Raw genomic sequence first — 7,402 nt, forward strand, 5'->3', positions numbered from 1 at the left:
TTGTTATTGCCATCTTTTAGCTTGTTTTCAGTGTATTAAACTAAGCATATATAGCCTTGTTGATTTGATGATGTTTAAATGTTTAAGTGGAAATGGTGCTGGAATAGCTAGGGGAGTGCTCCTGTTGTCTTTGTGCTGACTTGAGGTAACTCTTCAGGGTTCTAAATCAGTAGTTGTTTAGTAAAACTGTCAAACATTAAATTGCTTGTGTCATATAACTGTGTGTTACATGCAATAATTACCGTAACATAGTAAAAAAGGACATGAACAGGGTTTTACATACCCCCCACGCAACAAAAACACAATAAATAAAAACAAATAAAAAATGATCCAGTATTGTCATATGACTTTGATCAGGAGCACCTTTCCTTTGAATATGAAATCAGGCCCATCCCTCTTGACACGTCATTTGGTCCCAGTTATCAGTAAAATCTTGAGACCTCCCACTTTCTTTTCCTAGCCTCTGCTTTTCAAATGGTCTCCCTCACAGTCTTCCCCTCCCTCCCTCCCTCCCTCCCTCCCTCCCTCCCTCCCTCCCTCCCTCCCTCCCTCCCTCCCTCCCTCCCTCCCTCCCTCCCATCCCATTCATCGGAGTACATTTTCTCAATGAGTGTGTTCTGTCTGTCGTTGGTCATTCGCGTGCCATATCCTCTCTGCTCCTTGTCTCTTCTGCCTGGCTGAGTTCATTGTTTCCGACTGTGCCGGGTTTGAGGCAGGCATCCCGCGGTGGAATGGAAGCCTGCCTTGCTGTTTGGTACTGTGCCTGGCCAGAGCCACTGAGATAAGCTCCCTGCCCTGGGTCCAGACACGCAGACAGACCCAGGGAGGGTGGAGGGGAGGGGAGTGGAGAGGAGAACTGGCTGACGATAGGGGGCCTGGGCCTCTCCTAGTGTAGGTTGTTGATTGGAAGGTGAGTGGGAGAGTGAAGTAGGGGGGCAGGAATGGGAAGGGGGTTCTGGCTGACTCAGGATGTTGGGGCTGTGGGTTCAAGCCCCAGTGTTGTAGCCTATAGCCTGAAGGGGTGTGGGTTGAAGACTCAGGCCCACACTTCCAGATAGAGTCTCAGGCTGTGTGTATTACATGTAGCAGGGAGGTCCAGCAGAGCCCGGGTCTGGATGAGTAATGAGTCATGTAAGCACTGGCTGCCGTGGACAACCTCTCTGCTTCCCCACTGCTCCCTAGTGGGGGGTTGGGGTTAGGGAAAGAGAGAGGGAAGGAGAGGAGGGTGATAGAGAGAGGCAAGGCGGACGGTAAGGAAGTAACCTGCACTCTGCAGTGAGTATGTGCGTTTGTGTGTGCGTATCTAGAAGAGAGCTCTCTACGGGAGGATGTCTGATCCAATCAGGCGGTGCCACTGACCCCAGCCCGCTGACTCTGCTTCCGGGCCCTGTCAGCTCCAGCATCTCTCTCTCTTTACCTCCCTCCCTCCATCTCTCTCTCTCTCTCTTCTCTCCATCTCGCTATTTTTCTTTTCTCTCTCTACCGCTCTCTTTTATCTTTGCTCTGTTCTTCCTCTTTCTCTCTGTCTCTTCCTCCCGGACTCCCTCTCTCTCTATCCTCCTCTGTCTTCTCTTCCTTCCTCTCTCTTTATCTTTCTTTATTTTGTCTCTTTCTTTCCCTACCTCTCTCTCTCATTCTTCTCTCTTTACCTCTCTTAATCTTTCTATTCCCTATCTCCTTTAGTATTACCTGTCTTTCTCCCTCTAACTATTTCCTCTCTCTCTCTCTGTCTCTCTCTCTCTGTCTCTTTCTCTCTCTGTCTCTCTCTCTCTCTCTCTCTCTGTCTTTCTCATCCTCTCTCTCTCTTTCCCCCTCCCTTTCCCCACTCCCTCTCCCCCCTCACACCACCAGGGTTAGCTGTCAGCTAGCTTACCACATTACCTGCAGCTCGCCGCCGTCATTACCCTGACGCCTTACCCACTGGAGCTTGAAAGTCATTCCAACTTCTGTGTTGGGGGCTATTAGTTGTGTGTGAATGTGTGATTTACATTCTGTGGGCCAGAGTGGGTTGTGTGTTGTTGCGTTCTGTTGTGACAGACAAAACCGAGTACACTTTCATTGGAGAACGTTTGGAAAGTGGTGGAATGGGTGCCATTTGTTTTTGGGTCCCTGTTACTGACTGCTTGTCTGGCTGACTGCTTGTCTGCATGGCTGACAGCTTGTCTGGCTGGATGGAAAGATACATTTACAATTGCAATGGACAGTTTTCTTGTTATCGGTACAGGCGTGGTTGAAACAATGGTGAGTGAATGCAGTCGTCAAACTCCGTGACATGTGAAGGACATGGAGCAGATATGCTGTGCTGAGAGTGCAGGCTAGATTACACTAACATTACATCAGACGTCACTATGTTCAGGGACAGTGTTAGAGATGGTTAGGATGGCTCTGACTGGGGAAGGAGAGGAAGGCTTGTCTTGATGTTTCAGCAAAAAGGCCTGTGCTACTTTTCCACTATTAAACAGTAGCTGAACATAGGCATACATTCATGGGGGGCAATTTGGGAGTGGAAGATTTTGGTCCCAAAGTGAAATCATTTTCACGTGTATTTAAATATATTTTTATTTTTCAAGGTGAATATCTAGGATTTTCCAGAGTTTCCAGAGGGATTTTGACGCAGGTTTGGGGATTCTTTTATTACTTTATGATGATCAAAGTTCGATCCCATGGTGAATTCTTTTAGAGTTCACCACAAATGGAGATATTTCATTAAATAGGGATCCATTCTAACTATGACGTTTATGGTCACACAGGGCCACGTGCCGACACAGACCAATCACGGGCCGGGAGGCTACGTGGAGGCTCCGGTTGACTCTCTTAGGCAGGCAGAAAACGACAACATAGACTATGATCCTTTGCTAGTTACGGACACTTTCACCATGATCCTTAGAGACTTTTTTCGGTGACGTTTAGCCCCATTCAGCAATAGGGCGCACTTCAAATCATTTCCATAGGAATACGTGGATGATGTCAGCGCCATCACTATCTACCGGCTGTAATGTCTATGAGTGATTGTCTGGCTGATACAGAGGAGTTAAACATACATATTTTCTGCCCTTATTAAAAAAAAAAGAATGGGGTAGTTGGTTGTCCAAGGTTGTTAGTGCTGACATTTTGCTTTTCAAATGCCAGTTTGTTAATTATGCAAATGACATAGCTAGGCCTGTGCCAAAAAAACGCTGGGTATATGCTAGTAGACTATTGACTGGAGTATCGGGGCTAATTTAAGCCTAATCTTGGACTAGAAATATAAAAAATAGGAGTTACAGGTTACTGACAAAATAAAGGAAACCCCAACATGGTGTCTTAATAGGGAGAGAACAGCTTCAATGAGTCTTGGCATAGATTCAACAAGTGTCTGGAACTCTATCGGAGGGATCTGACACCATTCTTCCAGGAGAAATTCCATCATTTGGTGTTTTGTTGATGGTGGAAAACGCTGTCTCAGGCGCCGCTCCACAATCCCCCATAAGTCTTCAATGGGGTTGAGATCATCAAACCATTCAGTGACCACTCCTGCCCTGTGGATGGGGGCATTGCCATCCTATGGGGCCACAATTAGTATCCATAATTACAGCATTTTTAGACATGACCCTATTCAAATATAGCTTTTCATTTTTTCCTTTATTTTATTTAGTAAATATTTTCTTAACTCTTCTTAAAATTGCATTGTTGGTTAAGGGCTTGTAAGTCAGCATTTCACGTTGTATTAGGTGCGTGTGACAAATAACATTTGATTTGATTCGATTTTTGATATGGGATGTTAATTTCTTAAATAAATCAGGAACCACACCTGTGAGGAAATACCTGCTTTCAATATGCGTTGTATCCCTCATTTACTCAAGTAGTTTCTTTATTTCGGCAGTTACCTGTACATTGAACATGCTCTCTATAACATATAGGGCTGGTTTCCTAAAACGCAGACTAAGATTAGTCCTAGACGAAAACACTATTGACAAAAAGCCTTCATCTGAAAACCAGCCTGTACATGTTATAGCAAAAGCTATCCATTTTATTTCCCTTCTTCCATCCCCCAAAAAATGATTCAGAAATATGAATTCCTCCTATTTCACTATTCCTCCTCTTCTGCTCCCTTCTCCAGTATCCTCCCTCTCTCCTGGCCTTATGATTCCCACCATATCCTCTTCTCCTTTCCTGTCTTTGCGTGGAGATGCTATGCGACTCTGGCCGGCTTTCGAAACGGCTCGTCCACATTGCATTAATTCCGAGAAGTGGAGGAATCCAGTATCAGATGTAATGGGTTTGATTCCAGCGCCCTGAGGCCATGTTCTGCAGCAGCCGCTGTAATGGTGGGAGTCTGCCCAGCTCCTGCTCTCTCTCTCATCAGAATGCCACTGCTGCTGCCGCGCTGCCTGCGTGCTTTACTACTGCCTAGATAACGCTAAGGCACACATACACACACACTCTCTATTTCTGTCTCCACCTCTCTTTCTTTGTCTCTGTCTTGCTCTCTCTTTTCTCTGCTCTCTTACTACCTCGCTCTCTCTTTCGCTCTCTCAGCTAGTCTTGCCTTCTCACCCTCATCCCTCTATTTTCTCTCTCTCTCTCTCTCTCTCTCTCTCTCTGTTCTCGTTCTCGTTCTCGCTCCTTTGATCTCTCCCGCAGATCTCCCTACCTCTCTCACTTTCTAACGCTCTTTATCTAACTCCTTCTCTCTCATTCTCCCCAAAAATATGCCTACCTCCCCGCCTCCCACCGCCTCACGTACACTAGTCAAAACGCCTCTCCTCCATAACATGTGTTGTTCCCTAATTATTGTCTCTAAACGAGGGGCTCGTCCCCCAGCAGTCCTGAATTAAGTGGTTGCTGTTAATCTCTCGGCAGAAGAAAGGGTAGTTGTTTTCTTCCCTTCTTTCTTCCTCCTCTCTCCGTCTCTCTACGCTTTACATTTTACATTGTAGTCATTTAGCCGACACTCTTATCCAGAGTGACTTACAATTAGTGCATTCATCTTATGATAGCTGGGTGAGACAGCCACATATCAAAGACATGGCAAGTACATTTTTCCTCGGTAAAGTAGTTATTAGCAAACTCAGTAAAAAAAAAATGATGTGTGTGTGGGGGGAGGGGTTCATTTTAAGATGCCAGGACAGGGGAGAGCTTGGACTGAGCTGAGCGGGAGCTGACCCCCCCCCCCATAGGAGTAGGAGGGCCAAGAGACCGGAGGTGCTGGAATGGAGTGCTCGGGTTCGGATGTAGGGTTGAGCCGAGCCTGAAGGTAAGGAGGAGCAGTTCACCTTGCTGCTCCGTAGGCAAGCACCATGGTCTCGTAGTGGACGCAATCTTTCTCTCTGTCTCTCCCCGTCTCTCTCCCTCTCTCTAACCCTCTCTCTCTCTCTGGTAAAATGAGGCCATGTACAGTCACACCTACTAATAAGGAAATCTGGAGAGTGTTGATATACTATATCATAACAGAAGAGAAAATGAACTTGACTGAAAAACTGCTGTGCAAGTTATTGTATTCTTATTGTGTTTCTTGTATTTTGGTACCTTGATTGTTATTGTTATGATGCCAGTGAAAACAATAAGATAGTGATGGGCATTCCGAGTTTCTTCAGAAAGCCACAACATTTGGCTCTGTTCAATGAGCTCCCAAACGGCTCCTCATTCAAAATTCTTGAAAATTGATCTAGAACCATGAAAAAAATTGCAAACCTCTAATGTATGCCCAAAAGTAGGCTACCAGTATGTCAGATCATGATATGCACATTACATTTATTTATTTTTGCAAGCCAAATTATTCGAAAGATTTTGAACTGTAAAAATGAGTGCAGATTCACCATCTTTGGGACAAACGTTGTAGCTTATTTGCAGATAATCGTTGTTTGAAGCTCAAAACAACTGCAGTATTACCAGTATACAAATCAGGGAGTCAAATGAACTCATTCACTGATGCGATTCGGTTCCTAACATTCACCCCCTCCCCCAAAAAATGAGATGTTCGTTCGCTAACGACCAATCACTACAATACGACTCAACACCATTGGAGGCAGTGTGGTGGTGATTTTGTTACAAGCGTAAACATGGAAAGTGGCTGCTGATCCTCGGAAATTCCGATTTCATCGTTATCCGCTGCAGTAGTGTAAAAAAAAAAAAAGACCACTATTTTTAGCACCACGTCAGTAAACAGCGACAATCTAACCTGCACTTGAATACATTCCCGTTGGGAGATGAATGGGATAGGAAGCACAGCTTTGACAGAAGTGACTTGACGTAGCAGGTTAGGAGAACTAACGCAGCAGGTTAGGAGCATTAACGTAGCAGGTTAAGAGAATTAGGTTAAACTTAGGAAAAGGATTAGGGTTAGCTAAAATGTTACAGTTGTCAGTACCTCCACGGTTAAGCAATTCTGCAATCGCTATTTTTTGGGGCAAAATCAATCATTCCCGGTATATTATTCGAGGGCTTCCAAATTTGACCAGCACTGCACGATTACCACATAATACAGTAAAATCATCGCAATATTATCTCATAAAACTGACCGATCTCCGCGCTACAAAAAGGAGGGCTTGCAATTTCAACCAATCACAGCACATTTATGGCGTAATATGCTTCAATCAAGCCATACATCAACAAACTTTTTGGGGGGACAAATTGGACTCGAACATGCAACTTTTGGTCCGTACCTTTACTTCACCTAGCTACAACCAGGAAGTAGGCCTAACCAGGAAGTTAGAATCCTTGTAGAAGGACCATGGAACGAGACACTGCCAAAACAGCCAGCCAATCACCTTTCTTTAAATGTCCTTTCTCTTCCTGCGACTCGATCCCAGCCAAGTTTCTATAAAAATTTAATAAAGATGCCCAACCCTTCAATAAAAAAAAACAAATGTACTCTTTGCTAATCACATTTTAATATTCAATTAAATATTTGACCCATATAAAATGATGAGATACAACACTGTACACGCAAAGGTGAGTTTAACTTAGTACATCTCCACTTCCCGCTGCATGTTTTATCATGCATTTAACAGCTATTTTAGCTGTACTGTTTCCTTTTCGGGAATGGAGGTAGCGGATGGAGGGAGGCAGGGATGTGAAGTCGCTGGGGCGGAAATAAAGGTTTATGGCTCGTTCCCTCTCTTTCTCACTCAGGATGAGGTAGAGGGAGAGGGGGGAACAGTTGTTGGAAAATGCCATACTTATTCATCTGGATGATGAAACATTTTTTTGTATTGAACTCAGCGTGGAATGTGTTTTATGTGTCTTTGCCTATTTAGTGTGTTCTGCTTTTTAACATGTGTTTGTGTGCAGGCACGTTCCTCCCTAAATGTATGCATATGTTCCTGTAGGTAGTGGGGGTGGGTGGTGTGTTAGGCTATCCAGCGCTCCTGTTCTGCGGTCGTCCCAGGACAGCCAGGCAGGCAGGCAGGCGGGGTATTCT

The sequence above is a fragment of the Oncorhynchus masou genome, chromosome 19 (assembly GCF_036934945.1).
Source record: "Oncorhynchus masou masou isolate Uvic2021 chromosome 19, UVic_Omas_1.1, whole genome shotgun sequence".
NCBI classification, from domain to species: Eukaryota; Metazoa; Chordata; class Actinopteri; order Salmoniformes; family Salmonidae; genus Oncorhynchus; species Oncorhynchus masou.